Genomic DNA, 26,794 nt, shown 5'->3' on the forward strand with positions numbered 1-26,794 from the left:
AGAAAACGAACTGAACGCCAATGCGCGCAATTGAATGAGAATTGCCCAACTAGTCGTCGTACTCGTTGCCGGTTTGTTGCAACGATAGCTAACGGCATTTGTTTGTGCAGCATTTCAAACCCGCACGCGTGTGGTACAAAACCTCAAACGTGCATTTTTAAAAAAAAGTATTCAAAAAAGTATATATTTATATTTATTTCTACGCATGTAGCGCTTAGAACATAGCAGGATGCGTTAAACAATGGATTGCTTTTGTTGTAGAGCATATACAAGTGCGTGCGCCTGTTTGTATGCAACAACTTAAACGTGCGCCATTCTGCACTCAATTGCAGGCACTCGTTCGCACTAGCGCGTGTTTTCTATATCATCGCTATTTACGGAGCACTCGAAGAAACATTAATTTACCGCATGTTGCAGTTGCAAGTACAACTGACAGATATTTTATTTTGTTTTCCAATAAATTTTGTTCATTTCAAGTTTTCTTTGAACGCTTTATGTTGCATTTGTTATTTTCGATAGCACTTTTACCAATTCTTATCATATTTAGTTAATAATTTATATGAGGAATACAATTCGAACTTTAAATTTTTAAATTCGCAACGAAAACTCGTGAGAAATTTAGTTATTGGCTGAACTTATGAAAGTCAGAAAAAGGTGCAGTTTATTCATTAAAGAAAACCATGCGCATTTACAGAATTGTTTGTTAATTTACCACCGAAAGAAATGTCTAGCAGTGGCGCAATATTTTCAGCTAAAATTGTCTGATATCCAAAAATATAAAATGGTTTATTGCTATAGATGCACACAAGTAAAGATCGAAATACTAGTCAAGAATTTGACCTTTGACATAATCGGGGATTTCTAAACATTAATAAGGAAATTAGATTTCGGATAGGCTTAAAAATTATTGGAAGATATACTATTATTTCGTCAATCAACACTTGATAAAAATATCAGAGAGTAGTGTGGAAATATCAAGCCAATTGGTTGAGCCGTTTCGGAAAAGTATTCCAATGCCAAAAGTCAGTGTTTCTTTCTGAAGTACATACTATAAAGTGCTTTAGCGATTTTTAAGATGATGGAAATTATTCAAGATTTTTTCATTTTTATTCGATACAAATTATTCAAAAAGTCGAAAGAGTCGAAAACTCGTTGACGATGAACCACATACAAGACTGCCATCAACATCAACTGATCATCAATACGTCAATAAAATAAAATAAATGGAGGTTGAAACTCTACGATAAACACTCACAGATCGTACCGCCACCGTTCGAAAGTCGGAAGAATCAGTGAAAACAATGTTTAAAGATCATTTGGGCCAAAGAAAATGAAAGCACGATTTTTTCCAAAATAACACGTTCTTTCGAAAAGTAGCGTCGCGGTAACATCTGTGAAATAATAATTTCCGACTATCAGATTAATATAACGTATTCTCACTGGCAATGAGTCTTGTATCTACTCTTACGAATCTGTATATCTTGGCAAAGGTGAGCCGAGGCCGAAAAAACTATGTCAAAGCAGGTCAAAAATTAAGGTTGAAGGTTTTCTGGATAATCGAGGTGTGATGCACCCTGACTGACCCAACTGTCAACAGGAAGTACTATTTGAGTGTTATGCGTCGTTGGCGCGTTGCTGTTTATAAAACGAGGCCGGAATTATGGTCCGACAACTCTTGGTTTTTGTAACACGATAAAGCACCGTCACATGCTGCATTGATGCCATGTGATTTTTTCTCCAAATTCTCAACAAATATCGCGCCGCAACCATCTTGATGACTATTCCAAAAATTAACTATAACAACTATTTCGGGGATAGCAGAAAACACTGCAAGTGCAATGTGGCAAGCGCCAAGAATTTTATTTTGACAACATAGACACCACTCTTATTGAAAGGAACTAGGCTTTTTGCAAGCTTTTTTGTGGGGAGTTTTTCATTACCAAAATTATTGACCATGGACAGGAACAGATAGCAATCACTTGGTGAAAAGTTTGATCCTTAAATTGGATGCATAAGAAACTCTCATTCAGGCATCCGCAACTACTGGTCAATCACTGACTTTCCATGCGGCCTGATAGAATACAATTTCTTTTGTAATTTTCCAAACCTGACAGATTCTAAATGGTTGCCTCTTTCAGTCGGACTAAGTGCTACCCATGGTTTTTTGTCATTTCCACCGGAACAAATTGTAAAACTTTCCTGACCTTTTATCCGGGCTTGACTGTTTTTGCTTAACGTTACCATAAGTACCACATTCTTCAGTACCAGTAACTATCCGCTTGAGAAATGGATTGATTTTGTAGAAGGCGGTTCATCTGCGATTTGCAGATTGAAATTCGGTCAATGAAGCTTTTTCCGTTAACTCGTATGTCACCCACACAACAAACTTATTTTTATTTAAATCTAATTTAAATGGTATCAAGTGGTTTTCTACGCCAGTTTTAGCTCCTAGATGATGGAAATATGATGGTCACATTCGACAATTTCTAATATTTCATTAATTAGTCATCTGGTGCATCTTTGAAAATTTTCGACGAAACAAAAATTGTGCAATTTTAACAACTGCAGTGTCAGCTCCAAAAACATTGATTATCGCAGCATCGAAAATTGTAAAATATAACGTAATTTCTTTTGCTGGTGCTTATCTTCGACGTATATTCAAATAATACTGAATCTAGCAGTCATAAAACTGTCTCAGAAATATTTTTTAATACAAAATCGGAACTTTCTAATGGCATATTTTAACACGATCGCACTTACACTTATAGCGCAAAATGCATATTTGTAAAAACATCTATTAGTAAAATAATTATTTTTCGTTGCCAGAAGAAAAAATCGTGTTTTACTTTAAACTGAGTTGATAGCGTTAGTTTTTGAAAAACTCTAGATCCATTCTATTCTAGGTTTAGAATCAGCTTCTAAGAAACCTATTCTTAATAAAACCTCGTTCTCTTAATGACGCAATTTCAATTTAATCTATTCTCCTTCACTCTGTTTCTGATATAATTTGCTGACGACCATGTAAATTAAATAAATTATTCTGAAAATGTACAGATAAAGATCTCAATTGCATAAAAAGGAGATTAAAAATAAATTTTCAACAATAATACCTGCATGCTAATGCGATAAACAGCTACAGTAGACAATTCCCTCTCAATTTCATTAAAAATATGTAAATTTGTTGTAACTCTCTGCAAAAGGCTTTTGTACCGAAATTAGGGCACTCCATTCAATTTAATCCAACTGAGTAAGGCACCGAGTTAATTTGCCTTAATTCCATTTTGCTAATACATGCGTGTGCTATTTCACACACACATACTCGTACGCGCATACACACTTACCGCCAACAAAAGGTTGAAAACTGTATGCAAATGTGTTGTGACTACCCTCCTCTCCGCCATCAAGATAATATTCCACCCCCGCACTTTGTAAAGAAGGACTCATATATCATTTTGCTTACACTTACACACACACACACATACACCGGTACATCAGCCCTGCCACATCCTTTGACTGTCACAATGCAAAGGTAATGAATGAGATTACAACTTTTGAAATTAATTTTATTATCCTCGCCCATGTTATGCCATTAAATGTAACATAAAAACTCATTAGTGGGCTTAGAAGATTGCGCACCAGCGCATAACAAGTGGGTGTATCCACACACACACGCATGCATAAATACTGTTTCATAAATTAAATGCATTGCAGAGATGTGCGGAAATATTCGAATTATCTCTGTTGCATAGTAAGTTAAACACGAACTATTTCAATTCCCATTTTAATCATAAATTGTAGGCATTTCATACCTCCATATAATTACGTACGCACTCACCTCTCTCTATATCTCTCTCTCTATTTTTTTCAGCGCTGAGTGTTCAGTCGACTACTTCCATGCAAACTTCATCACGAGGACACCGACTAACGGACAAACTACAACGTAAGTGACAAAAACAGCAAAAACTATTTATTTAATTATATTTCATGCAATCTGAATTATACAGAAGCTTATAGCTATTTGCCCGTTTGCATTACGAAACCCCTTACATGGAACTATTGCAAAAGCAACAGCTTTTTTATAAACTGATTAAAAATTGTGGGTTAATATGATTAATACGGACAAATTTTAGTAATAATTAATTCAAAACGCTTTTAAAAAAATAAAGCGTTTTATAATTTCCTCATTTAATTAAAATAAATAGCCTTAGCGTTTTTTAACTGAAGTACATGGAAAAAACAAGAAGGAAAACAAGAAAAAGCGTCAACTCCGATTGTACCAAAGCGAAAATGCCCGTAACACGGCATTTTTTATAGCATTACGGAGAAGTCTTAATATTGATCTTTATATTGCAGATATATGCAATAGGTGCCCGATCCGAACAATTCCTACGGATATAAAATAACACTACTCAACAAATCTGAAGAAAAAATTTGCTACTGACGTTCTAAGCGTTCAGGGTTTAAAAAAATCAAATAAACAAAAAAAAATTTCTTTGACCAGGATTCAGGCCCGCATGACATTTCTGATAATTTTTAATAAAATAAAAATATTAAAATATATTATTTTCATCAAAAATTAAGAGGTTGATATTTTTGGTAGGAAAACAACCTGTTTTATATATTTTATTTTATAGAAGTAGTGAGTAAAAAAAGGTCCTCCACACAAGAAAGTACCTTGGCGGAGCACGCAGGTTTTGCGATTAAATAAGGACTGGCACACTCACGTTTTAGAAAATGTATTCAGTCGTTGTTGATGCGTTGATAGACAAAGTGGGTTAGGAGGAGTATAGAGCAGAATAAACAGTAACAAGGAAGCTGTACTGTGACATTCGACATGCAAAAAAAAAAAAAAAAAAAAAAAAAAAAAAAAAAAAAAAAAAAAAAAAAAAAAAAAAAAAAAAAAAAAAAAAAAAAAAGAAAACGAAACAAATTTTGAAGAAAGATAACTCATTTCACTTCAACAGAATGCAACTGAGGCGTTTTGGACAATGGAACAAAAATGTTCAACTAAGGTGACTCGACACAGCTCCATTGCAATATGTCGTCTTAATAAATATTGTTACAGCACTTTTGCTTGACTAACAATTTGACCAAGAAGATATAAGAAGGATGGATCGATAGTCCAAAGCTCTCAAAATTTTTACGTAACCGGTTTCCGAAAGCTAGAATATCATATAAATAATACAAAATACTTAGCTACCATTCGCTTTAAGTAGCAGCTTCATTAGAGCTGACTGCTCAGATGCTACCACAGACAGCCAAGCGAAAAGAAAAAATGCTAAAAGCATATCTCTGGTTTTGAAGCCATCAAATAATGAACCAAAACTCAACTTTTAAGGAAGAATTAAAGTAAACTTATACTTTTAGATAAAAGCCAACTAACTCGAACTCTTGTAGAAGTCATAATCTATTAATGAACTTTAAGATTTCTGCTGCAAAAACGTGCAAATAGAAAGACCAAATAATGGATATGCGCGCAGGAAAAGCTGTCACACTTACAGACATATACCTGGATAATTCCTTAAATTTTTTTAAATATATAAGTGAATATTGCTAACGCAATCAAAAAACTACTGAAAGCAAAATCAGGGACTTGTATTGATGTAGCAGATGGTTTTGGAATATAAACAAAATATTTTAATTCCCTCTTCTTCGCGGTTCCACTAGTTCAGRTTTTTACTATTTGCTACAATTAGTTAGATTAAATATATAAATATTAGAAATAGAAATGTAATAACTTTTTGGATACCAAAGATCAATCAAATTTCAATATTTACAAAACTTTCTATTATTTTRAATCAAATAATCTTCATTATTTATRCCGAACTAGAAAACTTGCAAYTATCATATTCAACGKGCTTTAAGCATCATAAACGCATACTCGCTTTTCATTTCCCTATAAAATATCCARCAAACTCAGTACAAATAGGAGCTAYAAACCCCAAATGACTGTKCACCACCTTGACCATTTATATGAATATAATTAAAGCCTTAACCTCACATTTCTAGTCGCTAAATCATAGCCGGCGCACACACCAAACCATATCTGCATGCCGACTACAACTATTTGAGGGGAAAAAATTCGTTTTCATAACAGTTCTCCTTTTGCTGCGCGCGCTCGTTTCACGCTTTTATGCTTCGCAGTGCATTTTACTGTTATTTGCTGGCTGCGGGCCATTAGATTGGCAGGGGCACAGAAAAAATTGCAACTAACGCTTGCATGGGTCCAGCTGACTTTGGGCGCTGTTGTCCGTTTTTTCTCGCCTCTTCCGTCCCTTTTCTCAGCATTTTACCACAATACACACACACAAGCACACGCGTGCTTATGCAAATGCCTGCGTTTTTTGTTTACCCCTTCGTCTGTGCACTTGTTTGTTTATATGCGCAATGTTGCTGCTGTTGTTGTTGCTTTTGTGCTTATTTTTATGGTCGCGCTTGTTTGCTTGTTTACTTACATCATTTCAACTCAGTCATTCGTTTCTCTTTTTAAACAGCGCCGCAACATGCCACGGCTTCTATTTACATGGAATTTGCGTGTGTGCACATGTGTCTGTCTGTCTGTCCAGGCGTGTAGCCATGTGTGTTTATGGCTCAATCTTTTTTCCGTTTCTCGCTATCTCCGCTGCAACATCTGTTGGTAAACATTTTCGTTACGGTATTTCTATTTGTTTTGCTCCGCTTGAGCGCAATGCTGCTATTTGACAAAACAAAAGCAAAACACTTGAATGCCAGCAAAGTGGAAAATAAAAATATATGTGGCGCATGCTTGGCTCGCGGTGTGCGGCCGCGCCGTAATTTCCACACAACTGCATATTTTTACAGATTTCTATCCGCTTAATTTATTTATTTGTGATGCTGTGATATTTTGTAATTGAGTTTCGCTTATCCGTTCGTGCTTTGAGCAAACATTTAACACTGTGTTTTGTTCAATATCCTAACGGTGTGTAGTGTAGAAATAGAAAAATGGAGCTACATCTTTCGTGCTTTCAAATTCGCGTRTACCATTTTGTAACTTCAAGCTTTATTTTGTTTCTGGAAATCTACGATTTCGCCAAATGGCTTCTAATTTCATTTCGCCGCCTTGACACTTCTATTTCGCACTTTTATTTTACACCCAACGCTGCCACCACAAACTCGCGGTATTTCAATGTCACTCATACGTCATGGCGCACCCTGCGGCTGTGCGCACAAATACACTAAATAGCGTGCCATATCATGCAAGTTAGTGAGCAGCATTTTTGTCCCTTTCTCATCGCATAATAACATCTTCAACTCGTTTTATTGTTTCTACTGTTATTTGAGTTTTTCTTTTTTTTCATACAAAGCAACTTTGTTTCGAAAGGAAGCCATAAAATTAAAAAAAAAAAACATTTTTTTATATTATATAATTTGAATACTGCTCTTATGCATCAGTTATATAATTTATTAAAGCATTAACAATTCCCCGTGTCCGGCCCTTTAATACGTTTAATGTGCTTATCTTCTAGATCACTACAATATCCAAATTCGCTCAACATGAATTCCTTAAGCTCCGCTATCGACACCTTTAAAACGGTACTATTGAAAACTTCTAAAAGTGCATTCAAAAAACAAATATGTATGACAGAGAAATAAAATTTTACATACGAGATGGTGTGATACAGTTTTATGGGAAGCGGTGTGATATTTTTACGATGGATATGACACCGGCCTACTTTCTGAGAAATTTCAGATCACGGGACCCTGCTGCCCGATTTCGACTAAATTTAGTACGTACATTCTTCCAACATTGTTATGTCACAATGTGAAAATGCGCGGAGTCGGACTAGAACCACTCCCACTCCCCACAAAGCACAATTGTAAGTTCCATTGATTCTTTCACTTTCCAGTACACAAATSAAGAAGTAAAKGCCAAAAATTGCCCAAGTYCGMCAAAAAATGTTTAAGCCCCTGGGGACCGAATATGAAGACYCTAGTTCTGTAGTTGATTTTTGACTAAAAATATCGGTCAATATATAGGATATATGTGTATCAAAAATACTACTCTGAATCCCCATATATCTAATATAAAGTTTTTGAACTTCCGTGTGACTTTATACTGCATATATCGGAAAATATTTGAGGCATCTGAATGAAAATATATAGAGCACGTAGCCCGTAATGAAACCAATCAATACGACCCCAACTCCCATATACTATTATACATATAATGCTTTCTTTTCCGTAAAAAACCTTATACCGTAAGTGTCTTGGTATGAAGCGTGTCAATGTATTGAAATACATAAAAATTTAGCTTTCTGTCAGATTACAGATAGAAACCTCCTTTTGGCTTGAACGTCACACTAATGTTCCTAAACTAAAGAAAAGATTCAGTTGAGAAAGATTTTTCTTAACTTTTAAATCCAAATAAAACTTTATCCTTCTTTAAAATTCCAATTAACCAATGGCCGAAATAAATCCGCATTTAATTTGCCAAAGAAAATATTTAATAATTATTACAAAATCACCAAAAAATTCCAGGTGCACTAAAAAATAATATGCATTCCACAGCGACCTTACAACAGCAATAACAACAAAAAGTTCGAAAAAAGTTCTTTGAGCAAATTAATTAAAATTGTTTGTGCTAATCCTTGCAAAGGAAAAAAGAAAATATGTAAGCAGAGATTTAAAACCGAACGCCGCAATAATTTCACGAACCAAGCAAAAAGCAACAACAAGAAAAAGTAGTAAAAAAGCAAATACCAAAACTTTGCGCTTTTTCGACATTTAAATAGATCCCATAATATTTTTGTATTGATGGTGCCATCAACGCATAGCCACCGAAACGCACTGAGTAATCGAATTCCATACATCATTCACAAATCATTTTCTCCGCCGCGATAAAGTCCACAGCAATGAACACACAACAGCGGTCGTGTATTGGCGCGATGAATAGACCTGACAGCGTTGGCAATCAGATAAACATGCATATTGGCAACCACATTGCGTGCATAAAGATATACCAAAACCTACACATACATAAATAAATATATTCGTTGTTGTATTCATCAATAATTTCAGCACAAAAAATATTTCATGATTGCGCATTCATAACTTTGGCTCTGGCTGCGTCTACACAGAAGCGCGTAAGGAACATTTGTGAGCCTATAAATATAAATATGTGTATATGTGTATGCGTGTAGGGGCTTTTGCTCTCCCTGGCTGCCTATCACGCAGGCACATTCGTCAAAGTGAAATCGCTTGCCTCAGGTACTTCATATGCCAGTGAATAATTCACATGCATTACAATACWCGCGCATACACACACTCATACACGCACACTAAACCACACAGAAACTCGCGATTTGCTCGCACACACGCACGGTCATAAATAGATTGACAATCAATCAATTATTCAAACGCAATAACGAAGGCGCGACACGTCTGCCTCCGGTATATCGGGCGATTGACTGGTTAAGATGGCGGTCGCAYGCACAGCCACCCACACAAGAACGCACTTGCCATGTGGCTGGTRGTGGCATATCGATAAAATCGTCTGTAATGGTAGTTTTATGGAAGAAACTACCGGTTGACAGTAGGAGACGATTGATCAATACAGTGGGGTGTGTGTGTATGGGTTAATGGTTGGCATCAGTCATTTGGAACATAATATTTTAAGACGTTACATTCAGAACGACGTATAATAAGTTGTTAAAATTGGCTGATCTTTGCTTGTAATCAATCAGGCTGCTTACAAATTATGACCAACACATTTCTGCCGAGCTACATATATATACTTATCTATCCCAAAATCTGCTGCTTGCTCTTAAAGTTCAGTGCATAAAGTTTGACTTATACATCGTATCCTACAACATACTAAGCCAAGCCGTTAGCCATGAAGGAATTAAGTCACGAGAATATGATGGAGAGCAACTCATATATCAATCTATTTTACTTGAGGCCCTTTTTAAGCTGCTACTCAGCTGCAACCAAAGATTTCTAGAATTTGAAAGTTTTCTGTTTCCCATCTAGTAACTATGGCTTAGTGTGTACATAATATGTATGCTGACTGACCTAATTTAAACAGAAGTTTTCATATGTGGAAATTCATTAAGGACGAACGAACGAAAACTTGTCAAAAAGTTCCAACGGTGTGATGGGTTATTTCACTCTAAGTGGATCTTGGGTATTAATATATACATAAATCTTCCATAAAAGCATATATTAAATTTGGATGTGCTTAGAAAGAGAAAGTTGATGGGCACTAAAGGTTGCAGACTATAAGAATGGGTTGCCTCAAAACAGTAAAAAGGAAGGATTTATGGAGTTATGTTTAGATAGCTAGCAGGAAAAAAAAAATTTTTTTTCCACCTGCAAAATATATCATTATAGAATATTGAGAACCTACAGTGATCTTGGGACAAAGTCCAAACATTTGTCTACTATCTAATATAGCCTACTGGATAACAAGAAACCATATTCTTATTATATGGAAATTGATCAGAGTTGAATGAAAATTAGAAATTTTATCACGTGTTCTTAAATATTCAAACACGCAGTAAGAACACACATACGAAAGTCATGAGAAATTTCGGCCATTTTGGAACTAAGTTGATTCTAATAAGCAACTCTTTTTGTACCAACTTGTAGCAACTTGTTTTGTCCTTACTGGCATTCGGTTAAGCAAATGATGAGAATAAAACTAAACACTTTAGAGGAAGGAGGTATGAATGTACTCCGATCACACGCCAAATTTACTGCCGACTTAGTGTTCTGTCTTKTGAGACAAAAGTCTTCAAATTGTAAAGTAATTACCGTTAGTAATTTTAAATAGATGCTTATATACGAAGTGCGTGAGGTGCCGCATTGGAATTCTTTATGGTGGTTTCAAAATCAAAATTTTATTACAATTTTATATATTTTTTCCTGAATTAAGAGAAATCTTGAACGATATAACATATCTTTCCATATGCCGAAATTTCTATATAAAGTATTTAGTAAGTAGTACAAAATGCGAAAAAGTTGGAATATATTGAAATTTCTTGTGATTCGTAAAACGAAAAAAAAGGAATCAAAAATTGTAGAACAAATTGTAGAAAAAACGTATATCTTTGTGACAAAAAAAAAAAATAAATATTTCAAACACTAATTAAATAAATGTAATAAGTAAAGAAATATATTTTCCTCACTCGCAAAGCAAACAAACTATTTTTAGCATTTTGATTTTGCATTTCCAACTCAATTTGCATAGCATAACCCCTAAAAGCACACCAAATGACTGATTGGGCTTCAGACAGGAGACTCTCAACTTGGTAGCTGCAGACATTACAGCAACCCTTTAAAGTTGTTTAAACGCATACATGTGTGTGTACGTGCGTGATTGTATAACAGTACTTTGCTACCAATACAAGCATACGCAAGCGAGTGGTGTATGGCGAAACTTTTGTCAACGAATTGATGCCAGCAACAGACTGCTTCGGAACGACAAATGAAGATTGAGCGTTTCCAAGTTTCAACTCCAACAGTCACTTACTTCCTTTTCACTTTCTAAGGCAAAAGACATTATGCCTTGCCTTCGGGGTGGAGACTCGATCTCCCGCAACAACACAACGCCTACCTTAACTTCGGCAACTCGCATTTATTTTCACTTCAGCACAGTCTAACTTCGCTCATGATGAGTTTATTCATATGCCCTCGATGTCAGTACTAACTTAACCCTTTACAATGTAATTGCAGGTGGGAGAGGAATGCGTGGGAAAATGAAAAATTGTGCGAAATATTGAAAGTTTATTAAATGCAAAGGTGAGCATATTTGAGTAAATTAAACGCTTACAAGTTATCAAGCCACCGCGTATACCCAAACATACAACTACACGTGGGACTTAATCAACACATTCCGGCACACGCTAATTCGTATTAAAAGGCTTTCGCTGCTATTACAAAAGCCACTCGAAGGCAAATTGAACGTGGACTTTCAAGTACTTTCCAAATGTGTGTGTGCAGGCATGTGCGCCGGTATGTGTGCGACGAGTTTGAAGAGCTGCGCGGCGATTCTGGCACATGAAGAAGCACTTCAACTCGCACACACACATACACTTTTGCATACCTACAAGCATGTGTGTCAAATGCTTGGCTTTTCATTAGAAGAAAGAAAATGAAGTGGCGGGCAACCACACACACACACATATTCGGAGCCCATAGCAGTTTTATTGCTTCGCTTTGATCGGAATGCGGAAGAAGTGCTACTCAAAGCTAATACGCGCCGCAACATACTCGCATATGGAAAGTTATTGCATTCGCTTGTAGTTGTTGTAGTTGTTGTAGTTGTTGTACTTGCTGTCGTTGTTAATGGCAAGCGAGACTGCTGACTGCTGATTGAGTGTGGTTAGTGGGTGGATGAATGGTTGGATTTGCTGAACGGCTCTTAAGCGTTTGAAGTGGCGCCTGAATTGACAAAGCTGACAAAGTCAAGTGGCACATTGAGGTCGATTTTATGCGAAATGAAATGCAATGCAATGCAGAGCACGGCGTAGAGGGACGAGTAATCACTGAGAGAAAAATTACACAAAGCCAATTGATTAAAGTGAGCTCTTTTGATTGGAAATCGCATTCGCATGCCAAAATGAGCAAGATCGGCATATGTGCAGAAATAGAAAAATGTATTGATGTGTATGTSTCTACTGGAAATAAATAAATAAAAGCGTTAATTCTCCTGATTCTATATAACGAAACTGAGTGGGGATGTGTATAATTATTTATTCATTTTGTATTTAGTACTGAAACCGTGTCTTGGATAACTCTTTATTGTTATATACTTATATATTAAGTCTAAAATATTGTTTTCTTCTCTTTTTCTTAATCGGTTGAAAGCAAGTAAAGTAAACATTGCCACCTGTTTCAAAATTGGCTTAACAATTAAAAAAGTATAAAAGAAAGAAACACTGCCCAAACAGAGATATGCACACCTTTTTGAAAAAACAAACTGAAGAGTTGTTAAAGCTTACAGTGGAAATCAATTTTGTTGAAATTGAGGGAAAACAATTACTACTTTCAATATGGGCCTCTAGCTAGATTTTAAGGAGGCTCAAAGTTTAATTGGACCGTTGAGTTATAATTAAAAAAAAAAAAAAAATAGTGAAGTACTAGAAAACTCATATTAGAGGGGGTTGATTTATAGGGGCCAAAGAACTGGAAAAATCATTCTGAACAATTTTGTCCAAGAGACTTTACAAAAGACAAGAGGGTCCAAAACCATTTTCGAGTCAACGATTTTTAAATTGAAATTTTTTAGGGATCATTAAGATTTTCTCGTGAGATATTAAACTCAATAGCCTGGCAACGCATGAAACGATTCGGCTCCTCATGATATGACACACTGCAAAAGGTATCGTTAGTGAGGAAACAGGATACACAATTTTTCGAATGGAACAAAGCAGTCAGTAAAAGTTTTGAAGTCAGCGAAAACTTGCTTCATATGATTTACCCATCAACATGCTCCTAAAGCATGCTCTTGAGCACAAAATAGCAAAACTAAAACTCGCTATATATTTGCATTAACATATAAAACAATTTTTTTTTTAAAGTCTACCTGAAATTTGAGACGAAGCTTTACAATTATTTTTAAACTCCATTCTCGATACTAGGCACTTTTCCAATCGTGTCAATTTTGTGGAGGCCTTCATGATTCTCGTCTAACCTTAACTATTGCTACAGACCAAGTTATGAAAACAGCGACAATTTTATCGGWCTTCAGGACATGGAGTATATGTAACAAAAACATAATAAAAGCCAGCAAAAAAGTTATCATGGTTGCATCGAAGCTATAATACTCTTCACAAATACAAGAGACTCTTCACAAGCAGTTTATTCCAATCGTTCAGTTTGTATCATATGGCACCAATGTTTTACAATAACCTATTTCGAATTTTGAAAAGATATCTCGTCAAAAGTAATAGATTCTTCATGAGGAGAAAGACATGTGTGCGAAATTTTAGACCGATGCGGATACACAGACGCGAATATGACAAAATCTATTCAGCTCTTCTCCCTGATCATTTCTATATATGTTCCTGGCAAGGTAAATAAATTTTGAAAATTGGACTCGAAAAACCCGAGAAATTTTAATTTGAAAATTCCCGTGACTTTCCGAAGATATTTCTTTATACCTGCATATACACAATCAAATGGAAATACTCCATAATTAATCTCTTTATTTTCTTTCACCGTATTAAAAAAAAAATTATATTTTTTTGATATTAAACAGTTTTAAATTCATTAGGCTGGCTGACAAAATATTAGCATTTTAGAAAATTGTGAATTTGCTAATAAAGACTTAAGACGAACGACTGTTCAAATACTTTRCACATTTGCACCTTATAACATAAATAAAAGAGAATAAAAATAAAACAGAAACAGAAGCAGAAACAGAAACAAAGAAGCAATAATTAAGCGCTCACCGAAAGGTCAACCGAAAGGTCAACCGAAAAAGGTCTAAAGAAACATTCACACCACTGTTAACTGCTAGGGAGTACTGAAAGGATTAACACCAAAAACATTGCATGAAAACAGTGTAATTAAGTATTTTTTTCTTGTCCATTTTTGCCTCAACTCCGCTTATTTGTATTATAAATGTCGCGGTTTTGGAATTAACAGCAGGCCAATGCGTCGAATACTGCTGGCGATTGCGACTTCGGCAAAGCCTTGTACTCACTCGGCCCTCAGCGTTTGATTGCCGGCCTTTCAGCCGTGTTGCGCGACTTCATACACATACATATTTGAACCACACGCCATTTCGCGTTCACAGACTGCCTTGCACACATGTCTCGCCCAGCAAAAGGCACAAAGYACCTTGACGGCTGTCCTTTTGGTTGTTGGCTGTCGGCTTGTCTGTCTGTATGTTGGTGCACCTTGAGAATCAGTCGGAGGCCAAATTAGAACCTGAAAGTGAACATGCACTGAAGGCAACACATACACATACCTTGCATATTGATTGCCWGTTGACGTGACTGCCTTTTTGGTAACAGATTAAGTTTGTAGGTGTATATGTCTGACATTTTTAAATGCGTTATAATGCTCAATCTATTCACYCAGAATTTTTTAACTCCTTCCCCTCTTCCAATTTTGTTTTTCATACTGAATTTGTATATAAGACCYTATGTGTATATATGCCTTGGAATGTACCAATATAAACACATACATTGATATATACATGTATAGTAGATGGCGCGTGTTCACCTGTCAGGCACAGTGACTTTAATTGGCGCCGAATGTCAGAAAGCCGTTATTGTGTCGTTGCCATGGCACTTGCCAAAAGGCTGCCAATACACGAAGAAAAGTTCGAAAAAATTTAAAAACCAAAAAAGTTGGGATGTAACAAAAAGCAGCAACAATTAAAAATGTTCAGCGAACAAAGGGCCAGCGAACTCGTTTGGCGGCATACAGCCTACAATGTAGGTCAATTATTGSACGCCAATAAAGTCCAAAAAGTTGAAGGCGACAAGAGCAAAACAATGCAAGGTAAAAACAGTTAAATTGCAATGAAAAACAACAACAATAGGCAGGTGTGAAGAATGAGCAGGTGTCCACTTTCAACAGTTAGGTAATTGAAATTGATGGCAATTTGTGAAAACTCCAACACACTGCCGTTAAGGGAATACAATAAGTATTAAAAATAAAAATGCAAAAYTTTAATTCACAAAATATTTATAATCTGCTGTTAGTGAATGCTACTAAAGTCTTCAAATAATTTCGGTTTTTTATTGCATAATGGTATAATCACATTAGCTCTCCTATTTCTTACTTAATCGAAAACGAAGTGGTACAGCGCCTACAAGTAGGCAATATTTTTGTTTATCGCCTGCATTACTTCGCTTAACTAGCGCAACCAGTAAAAAATCACTCAAAACGCTTTTGCCCTGCTTAACTGAAAATCTTAACCCAAAAAATATTTTGCCACTCGAGGGCAAGTAACAGTTTTATAGATTAAAAGGTTAACTGTTTGTTTATGTTTTGCTTACGTTCAAGTATCCTGTTCGCAAAGTTCAAAAAGTTCCTAACAATAACTGTAAATATGTTTGTGTGTGTTTGTGTGYGTGAAGACTCCAAAATGCCTTCTATTGACCCAAATTCTGCTGGCGCTCTGAAAAGTAAACCGCAAGAATTGTGCGCATACCTTTTGCGGTGGCTTGCGGTTTTGCTCCTTTAAATATATATTCATCCAAATTTTTTGCACTTTTTCATCTTTTTGTATTTCCGACTTGGGACTCGCTAATAATAGCTTCCACTGATGATGATAAATTGCGCAGAGTTCTGTCAAATTTTAATATGTTCTTGCAAATGATTAATCATCTGCAGAAACGAAAGTGTTTATGAAGTCTGCAAAAATTTTTTCAAAAATTCGGAGTTTACCTATGACGTGACTATGTTGTTAACATTAAAGTAAATAACTTATACACAAGAAGAGCATATATCAAAGATTGAACGTTAGGTGCGGAGCAGTTTTAATTAATTTTACTAGAATTTTTAAAATCTGTTAAAAAATATATAATTGATCGTCGAAAAAATCTTTTCGTATTTTAAATGAAACTTTAGCTTATTTTTATACTAATAAATAAATAAACAAATATATACCATTTGGTCAACCACATTTTCCCACTAGAGACATACTTTCATCGATGTAAATCGAAATTTCGAWTTTTCCAGAACGGAAGCGAGCGAACCAATGCCGTTCTTCTTCAATTCTTTACAAATTTCATTAGTGGCGTGCATGGCATTCTTCCCTTTTTTATAGAAAAATTTCAAAATATAGCGATATTTTTCATTATTTTCACTCATTCTTCAACAGCTGTAACTTTTGTTCTAGCTCCCCGAATTTATTATTATTTTTTGTTAAATAAGTCTTAAAACCTCACCCTTCCAACTATATATTGTATAACACAATGTGATAGGTAGCACTGGAGATATACGACTGCAACGACATATATTGGTATATTGCGAAAAGACTTTTTCGACCAACCAATATGAAATTTATTAACAGTTCCACCAAATGTGACTCTTGAGGGAATAAGTAGTCATAGAAAGTAAATAAAAGAACTGAAGTTAGACCAAATACACATTATTTCTCATAGAGTTGCCACATGCCAGAAGAAGCGCAATTGTCAAAAAAAAAAAAAAAAAAAAGAAAGTCTAGATGGCCGATTTTGGAGGGTTATAGAAAAAAGCATTTAATATTTTCACTATTCCTTTTATTTAATTTCTTTATTTATATTTAAAGGATACAGAAACATAATTACGAAAAGAAAATTTTTTTCAATATGTTCAAAATTGATCCGTTTTTTCATGAATTTCAAATTTTTACTTCATTCATGCATCAAATATATGTAATTTTCAATTTTGTTGACAGCCCAAAGCGCTTCAGTTGCCACAACACTAAACAACTTACAAATAAATTGAATTTTGAAAAGTCCTTTTAATGAAACTAAAATACTTAGTTTAAACAGATTTTAGTTATTAGGATGGGAAAAAARACTTTTTAACAATTAAAATGAATTATTCATCGAATGAACTTTWAATTAGACCTTGGTTCTTTTGCTCTCCCAAGTATTTCGAAAACTATATACCTTATTATCCTTCACTTCTACCTGCATATACAAGTTATATTCGTCAAAGTGCTTAAAAATTGTATTCTGTGGAATCCATCTTATGCCGATTGCACCACTTCTGTGTACTCTTTAAAGCTGCTTAGCGAAATGTGATTTAGCTTCCAGTACATACCCAGAGACTGYTACTACAGTCGTCGAGCTTTTGCAAGACCGTTTTGATATAGACTGAATTTATTTTCACAAGTGATAAAAAATTCGTCCTACAAATAATTATTTATGTATACTGGCAGTGCTACATAAACATAAAGTATTTACCTTAAAACCGTATTTTACACCGATACAATACAAATCCTGTGGGAGCGTCTATCAACCGTCGGGCATTTGTGYGACATAAAGCCTTATTTAAAGCCTAACAAATTTCTATTTCACTCTTATTTTTACTTTCAACTTGTAACGGCAAATAAGCTTTCGTGGCCTTTAAGAGCTTAAAGCACATACATACTCGTGTGTACACAAACACTGAAAAGTCAAAACTTAGCCGCCAGCAAATGAAGCGTGAGTATATATTGTATGTATGGTATATCTGAACGGATCTTCGAATGCTTGCAGACACTCACAAAACCGTAAACTTTCATATTTCTATATAAACTTGTGTATTGCCTTTAAAATCAGCTTGTGTGGAGCTGTTTTGTTGAAGTATTTGTACTGTTTTTTCATTTTTTGGTAAGCCACTTAAAGTCCAACATAAATTTTCTGCATCCGCCGTGAACACTTTGATTTTTCGCGCATGTAGATATGTATACGCGCGAGTGTTTCCCTCCTTCTTTCTTCCATCGCGTAACTTGTTATGCCTTTGGAATAAAAATATTTCAGCAAAGGCAGCGAAAGAGGAGRGAAGAGACGAGCAGTTAAATGAAACCGCAGGAGGCTTAAACCAGCGACGAGGCATATCTTGGTCGAATATTTTTTGAAGTTGACATATCAGCTTATCTACGTAATTTTTTTTTTTTTGCAACTTGTATACGGACTGTTTACTTAAATCGACAAATAATAATGTCAGCAACATTCAAATAGATCTCAATTTATTTTAAAACAAGGAAAACTTTAAACCCTTGAAAAAGAATTTAAAAAATATTATAACTAAATAAAAATCATTATATATATTTGTAAAAAAACATATGTATATAAATAAAGCGAAATTGAAATATAATAATAAATTTTTCCTACTATTTAACCTTATTTTCACATAGCATTAATCTTATATCACACAAATACAAAAGACTAACATTTTTGCAACACAACACTGAAAAATCCAACAAAATTCACGAAACACTGAGAAAGAATTGCATACTTTAAGGCGCTCGTCCATAAGCGCACGCATACAAACACGCACATACTTGTGCCCTCACATACATGTACGTATGTCGTGCTCGCACGCAACYACACATATTTCAATATTGGCATAACGGGACTATGCTTTATGGTCGCTACACATGACTTAAAAGCCACAAGAGAGGAAAAATTGACGAAAAAATGTGAAATCGGCAAAAAAATTCTATCACAGCCAGCGCACCACAACCGAAATTGGCAAGCAGACATTCGCAGAGGCAAGCACAAAAAGGAGATAATAAAAAGCCAAAGCAAACTCCGCACATGGTTGGCCATTTGCAGCCAAAATAAGCATAAAATACATTTCAATTTCTATTTAATACGGGTTTACGCTTAGTGATTTAGAAGGGAGCGGGGGCAAACGAGGGTCAAATATGGAGTGAAATAAAAATGTGCGGAAAATATATTTAAGGTAAGCTGCACACACACACACKCACACGAGTGGAAAGATATGTTTTACAAATTTGTGAGCCACARCCGAGATGTAAATCGACAAAATACAAATCCTTGTTATTGTTGATGCATAACGCCGGCTATGATTATAGTTGGCTCTCGGTCGCTCATGAGCGCTGTTTCTGTTGGCGATTTATTGCTTCGACTATTTTTGTTTGCTTTTCTTTCTTCGGCTACCAAACATACCTGAAATATTTGAGTATTAAAATGTAAATAAATAAATCGCAGAAAGAGTCAAAGTCAAGCAGAGAGTCAAATATATTGGCTTAAGAGGAAAGCGCAAATATAAAAAAAGGTGACAGTAAAAATATAGTATATTGTTTGTGTGTTTTTTTAAACTTTAAAGTGATTATTTACGTAGTGCAATTTATTGAAATCCACAAGGAAACATGTTGTGTGTTCTGGAGAAGTGGAAATATTTGCAAAGTGAACTTTCTTCATTATGTTAATGACTTCCATAAATGTGGCATTTTTTTGGTAATTTATTATCTAAAATAAAAGTATGTGATCGTGTCACTTCGGAAGCCAAAGGCCTCCAAAATTCAATTTTAATTCAACATACTAGATCCACATTCAGTTTGTTCTAGTTTGCAAAACCTTCTCTTCCGAAAAACTTTTTTTTATCGTATTTTTAAAAACTGATTTATGGATTTAAAAACTAGTTTTTTAGATTTAATGATGTATGTATGTTTTTGCAGAGCAGCATTTAAAACAGTATTTTTCTCTCAGAGAATCTTTTGTGACCTAACTTTTCGCAAGAAAAGCAGAAATTATCAGAAAAGAATCTCACGCATCGTAATTTACGCAAACATTCATTTAGACTTTAATTTTAGTGTGCAGGAAAGGCAAATAATCGTTCTCTTTTCATCTGCATGGTTTCAGTTCCGCCAATGCTTAAATGTAATGCATGTAATCAAAAACAAAACCAAATCGTATTCGCTAGGGACCGTGTGACCGAGTTCAGGGTAATACTTACCACGTTAGTGAAAGAAAATGATAATCATCACCTCGACTTTGGACCGGGTTTGAGGTAGTTTTTCCATTCGCTAGATTGTTGGATAGTTTTGACTTTATATTAGTAAACCCACTCTTGTTRCCAGCAATGAAGCGTTTCCAGAATGATTGTCAAGCATCTCTTTTCCGAATTGTACTCCACATCGCGTTCGCTAAAGAGTCAAGTATTCAGCCTTAGCAAGTTTCATACCCATAACATTAACTAAAATATTAATCAAAACGTTAACCAAATCATTAAACAAAACGTGTTGAGTCGATCCACAAAATATACATAAGAGTTAAGGTTCTTACTGTTTCTTTAACTTTTTAAATGAATAGATGGGCGACTCGAATGAGGACAGACTTCGATGACTTCACGACCTTCATTGAATGCTTTATACAACTCAAAGACTCCGCAAAACACTTCTGTAACATTGTCTATAATTCTGTAGCCTCGATTCCTATGGGATTCTTTTCATACATGGCGGTTGAATAATTTCCAGTCCAATATTTACAAAAGTACTTACCACTTTAACGATTATTTAATACAAACGATGTACGATCATTCAATTTAACGTTTACGAGTATGTAGGGTGATGGATGTAGGTCGCAACCCGGACCGTTGAGTGATCAGAGTGTGCCCAGATGAGTCTCAAATCATAGGGCGCAAGTTCGCTTGACATTGCATATGAAGAGCACTTGATCGCTTTCGGATGAAAAGTGCTTACGATACCATGCTGATAGAATGTGTGAAACGAATTGTTTATTCGGAATTTGACTGACGATCTTGCTAGTCATTCTTTTGTTGAGTGGGTTGGTGGCAGCTTTGGTGTGCTATGTTGGTGTTGTACGATGTACAGCAATGATGTTTTCTAATTCGTTCCCATTTGTGGTGTATTGGTAATCATGTGGTGTATATGGCGGAACATATTACTCAGAGCCGATAGGCTGCATTATGAGGGAGACTTAACACATTTAAATAGCWATATTTATGCCATCAGTGTCGCGAGACTTGCCGAATGAAGAAAGGCATATCTGTAAACACATAAATTTGCAGCAAGCATCGATCAGTGTGAATATTATGTAATCACACATAAACCTGTCTCTTATACACATCTAGATGTGTATAAGAGACAGGAGGGAGACTTAACACATTTAAATAGCAATATTTATGCCATCAGTGTCGCGAGACTTGCCGAATGAAGAAAGGCATATCTGTAAACACATAAATTTGCAGCAAGCATCGATCAGTGTGAATATTATGTAATCACACATAAATTGCTTGCATTTGAGAATTTATGTTGCAAAAATGTAATCAAAAAGTAATTAAGGAAAGTGCATCCAGTGTGCAACTGTTACAGCCAGCATGGACTGCCTTAAAGACAGTGATACGTAGATACGTTAAGTGTGTATATTAATATGCCAAGTGCTGCTTTTGTTAACATTACTACTCAGCTCGATATACTTAGGCGAATATAATTTGAAGAGCAGAGCAAATAAAAGTAATTAATACATTGAAACCAGCGCACAAACGCAAGTGTATCCGAGCAACAAGTAAAGCAATTTATTTGCCATGGAAAGTGGAGACGCGTTGTTGTAATAATAGCTAGATTGCAGTAATGAAATATCGCACAAATATAAGCAAGTATAATTACATCTGTATGTGTGTAATTATTTGCTCGAAATTTGTATTTTAATGATCCTTCGATTATTTACGCTCAAAGTGAGGAAAAGCACAACAATAACTACAGCAACCACTGCAATTTACTTGGGTTCGCTTTGCTTTGGTATTATGGAAGCATGTGTAAATTTGTGTATAAAATCATGTTGGAGCGTAAGCATATCGTGAAATTATGTTCATATATGCAATGGTGAGTGTGATGTGTGGAGGAGTGTCTTTGATTGTACCCAGCGAACACAGAAATACAATACATTATTTAAGTTTTCTTTAACGCGCTTCAAGTTGCTCATTTTGCGGGATCCCTCTCCGGGCAGGAAAGGGTATTCTAGTCTAGAAAAAAGAAACAAAGAAAAAATTTTTATTCTTATTTCCAAAGTTGATGTCTTCATGAATATGTCTATAAGATAATTTTTCCACCTTAAAATGGTTTTCGCAGATGTATGTATGATGATCTGACGTGCAAACTGTCAACTGAAACATATTTTCCCGAAACTGTTTCTTTCAAAATAATACCCACGATTTATAAAGTCTYTCTTTGGAACTATGCAAAAATTCGAATATACAATTCTTCTAAAAACTTTCAAAATATGCTCCTTCTGCGTCGATGCAGCGCTGCGAGGCGATTTCCAAGCATTGAAGCCGTCACAGAAGGCATTTTTCGGAATAGAGCGCAGCCCCATGCCGGGGCGTTGTCGTGGCGCAACTTCCAATCGACTGCAATATCTCGTCGGTCCCGATTGACCCTTCGTTTGAGTCTCTTGAGGACTTCCACRTGAATCTTGGCGTTGACGGTTTGTCCATTAGGAACAAATTCATGGTGAACGATGCGTTTGATGTCAAAAAAGACAATGGGCAAGATTTTCACTTTGGATTTGATCATTCATCAGCGATCTCTTCTCGGGCTTTCCATAAGCCATGGTAAATTTAATCGCGTACCTCTGCTCTAABGAACGCTGCATTTTCGGCTTGCARYAGTCTCAGAAACAAGTTTGTCCTGACTCTACAAGTGCTTGGATGCAACTGACCAGCCTCTCGTTCGTTAGCTAGGAAYGCCCTCTAACGAATACAGACCRGTGCGCCCCCRCTCAGAAGTAGATTCGCGGTGGAAGAATATTAGTGCTATGACTTTACTGAAAAACTGTGTGTTTGTAGAAAGAACTAAGGCTTTCATTGAATGACTTCGCATTGAATTAGTCTTTTTGAAGATTACACGCATTTATCTATCACATATATTGATAGAACATTATTTTCTAATCTTAAAGAACTTTCTAAGTTAGTAGTAGCCATAAGCAAAATATCTCTTATGAGCTATTTTATAAATATATTTTCACTCATATTCCAACAAAAAAATTTCAAATAATTTCGTGATTTTGTTAACTGAGTGTTTACTTACAAACCTTTAATGTATTTATTTCCGAATATTTRCACATACTCTACATTGCATTAGTTTTTAGCGTGCTCGAAATCGTAAAATCATTAATTTTAATGAGTCACCATGACAGACATTGACAGCGAGTGAATGTACGCTAAAGACTGTGAGCAGCGCAGATGGCCGACGGCATCAATGCCAGATTTAATGTTGTAAAGCTTTTCATTGCAGTTCAGCCCCGCAGTTCGGTTCGTTTTCATGTCGAACAAGCGCRTCTTTTCATAGCCTTTAGACAAATATCTGCATGTCGCGCGTGATTATATTTTTTTCACTTCATCTCTTGGTGCCGGAAGCGGCTGTACGCTAACGAAAACCTCGCGGCCACAGCAGCTGTCATTGGTCGCCAAGCCATTAGTCAATGAAACTAGAGGCAAAGCAGAAACAAAAACAAAAAACAAAATGCATATAAAAAGTACATTACCAAAGCAGAACAGCGGCGGGGGTGCAAGTCGGTGGCAACWCAGTGGCGACCCATTACGCCAACCGCYAVAAAGCGCCGAGCATGGGAAGGAAGCACGTAAABAAGTGAARAGGAAGAAAAGACGRAAAAWYTTGTATAATATAACACTTGYTTGCAAAGCAACTACGAATGTATATGTTTTGGTATGTGTGGGTGTGTGTGTGTGTATTTTCTTTAAATAGCGCAGCAACCAGCAATAAATAGAGGCTCTCTTTGCACCACAGCCACACACAAATATCTAGAGATTTATATTTCTTCCTGTTGCCCTTCTTGAATATATGCTGAAGAGCTTCGCAAGGCATGAAAAGCGTTAATATTGATGTTGCCAGTGCAGTCGCCAGTGCAGTCGCTCACAATGACAARCAATTACAACTACAACCATTCACTGAGTTGTAATTATGGTTCGTAAGCATTCTTCGCCACACATAAACAAACAGACATAATAGCGGTTAAACAATAAGAACAACAACAACAACACTGGCAAAACTGAGCAGCTCATATAAAAATTGCCACATTTTTCCATGCTAAAAAACTCGAAAAAAAGATGAAAAGGAAGGAAGARTAAACACTCATAACGATGATAGTAGTGGATAACAATTAACTTTACTGGCGCAGCTGTGCCGCGTTGATTAAAAAACACTCATCCGCAATGGTGCACTCCTCAAAGCGAACGAGCACTTGTAGAAGGAAATGAATTGTGCTGGCAGCAAAAAATACTGAGTGAATGCACATACAAAGGGAATTTGTTTACCTTAAATGGTTTATAGTGTTTTCAAACTGCAATTASTGGTGATTTCGATTAATGAAAAAATACATACAACTGTATGTRTATCAGTAGTTTTCGCATTCGTATTTGAACCTCCTTTTTTGCGAAAATGCAAAATTATATTTAACGGGTCTTTGATTGCCAAAATGTTTACGAGCACATGTTTACGAATGAACATACTTTGTGTTAACAATATAACGAATATTGAGATTAAGAATTATTTAAGGAGCACAATAGTGTGAATGGTGATTTTTGAAAAAAAAAATGTATACAATATCAATTGTATTAAAATTTTGATTTGTACTTATTATAGGAGCACACAATAAATTTTTTACAAGAAAAAATTTAATATTTTAACAAGTTACACGCCATCAACGCCGACGCCAAAGTAAAGGTGGTCCATTGGTGCAGGAATTCGGGTTTGAAATCTAAAAACATTCTCTCAATTGCGACTTATAGTTTGTAAAAACCAGCTACCGAAAAAAAATCAAAGTAGATATTAGCCTACCATCAATTTCTGATCAGATCAAGAAGTTTCTCCATTGTATGGAGAAGTGTTTATAGAACATAAAGAATATACATATTATATGGTCGTGGGGGGGGAATTCTTCCGAATAATGACTTTAGCAAAGTTGACAAATTAGTTATGAAAAGAGCTCATATGAAGATCAGCAGATGGGCTTATTGAATTTACCGGTTATATTTTAAAAAGCTATAACTTAAAAACTATTTGAGATATTAAATAAAAATTAAAAAAATTATTTTTTCAAAATTGTAAATAATAATTTTTCAAAATTTTTCCAAAAAAATTTTAAAAATATTTTTTCAAAATTTCACACTCAGTGTTCCCCTGAGAAATTGATAAACATATTTTRTAAATCATATATTCCCATATTCCATGTTTACATTCGCATTATCTTGTACCACTGATTCAAACGAGCTCGACTGCCAGATTAAGATTTCTTATTTCAACAAATCAGGAATAGTACTTTGTGTCTTTAAATAAACGCCTAATTTGTTAAAAGGCACATAAAACAGATAAACTAGCTCAAGTAGCAGATGGGAAATCTCTTAACATCTTGAGTTTTCTGATGACTGTTAAAAGTCTAATGTTAAATTAAAGTGTTTCCTACTGTTAGGAATAACCTTTATGTTAATTGATAAATCTAGTGAGCAATGTGCGATGAACCAATTTGCAATGCTTCTTGGGTAGTTTAAATTCATTTTGTCTATCACATATAGTCAATTAGGTTATGCGGTTTTTCTGCCAAAATCTGGTGCTTCAAACAACCATCTTTACAGTGGGGTAATAGACGAGACAATCACATATTAAATATGCATATACATATACAGAAGTATATGCGAGCACACACTCGAAATTCATTTATAAACGCAAATCATCAACTTAAGTTCGCCAAACAATTTGCCCATATTTATGATCSTTATAAATGCCATTAAAAGGCAAAGCCCCGCAATTGCACGCGAAGAGTGAAGCATTTGTTATGAGCGCAGTAATTGCGGTAATTTGCGTCAACAGACTGACAATTACGGCGCACTTTTTCGTTACACTCATTTTCACATGACGACGTTAATGCGCTACTGCAGGTGGAGTTGTAATTTAACAGTTATCAACAACGGTGAACATTTGTTTTTGTGTGAGTTAACTGCATGTTGACCACATTCATTTCATGTAATTATTTTTTAAATACTTTGTTAACCCGGCGCAATTATTTATTGACAACTGTATATATGGCCTCTGGCTGGCACTTTTGCGCTTAATTATGAATGTGCGTGTCGATGAAGTATGCTCTCAATACCATTTAAATGAACACCAGAGTGATGCATTGAATTAAGAGCTATATATGTATATATAACGAGTACGTTTAAGGTACAAAGGCATTGCATATACCTAAAAAAAATTCTAAAAGTTTTCTTTTCATCTTTCTAATGATTATTCGAAGTGAGGACCAGAAACAACTCAAGTAATTTTTATACTCTCGCAACACTGTCTCTTATACACATCTGAGTGTATTTGATTGTACCCAGCGAACACAGAAATACAATA

General features: G+C 35.4%; 1 protein-coding gene across 1 annotated transcript in view; it reads left to right on the plus strand.

The window, feature by feature from the left end:
- The first annotated feature begins 3,882 nt into the window (after nucleotides 1-3,882).
- LOC108975610 (bromodomain-containing protein DDB_G0280777) overlaps nucleotides 3,883-26,794 on the plus strand; it is a 60,353-nt gene continuing 37,441 nt past the window's right edge. Inside the window, exon 1 of the mRNA XM_018944210.1 lies at nucleotides 3,883-3,940. The gene's annotated coding sequence lies outside the window, so the exon portion shown is untranslated. The remainder of the gene's footprint in view (nucleotides 3,941-26,794) is intronic.

Source organism: Bactrocera latifrons, unplaced genomic scaffold, assembly GCF_001853355.1.
Source record: "Bactrocera latifrons isolate USDA-ARS-PBARC rearing strain unplaced genomic scaffold, ASM185335v1 scaffold_670, whole genome shotgun sequence".
In the NCBI taxonomy this organism is placed as follows: domain Eukaryota; kingdom Metazoa; phylum Arthropoda; class Insecta; order Diptera; family Tephritidae; genus Bactrocera; species Bactrocera latifrons.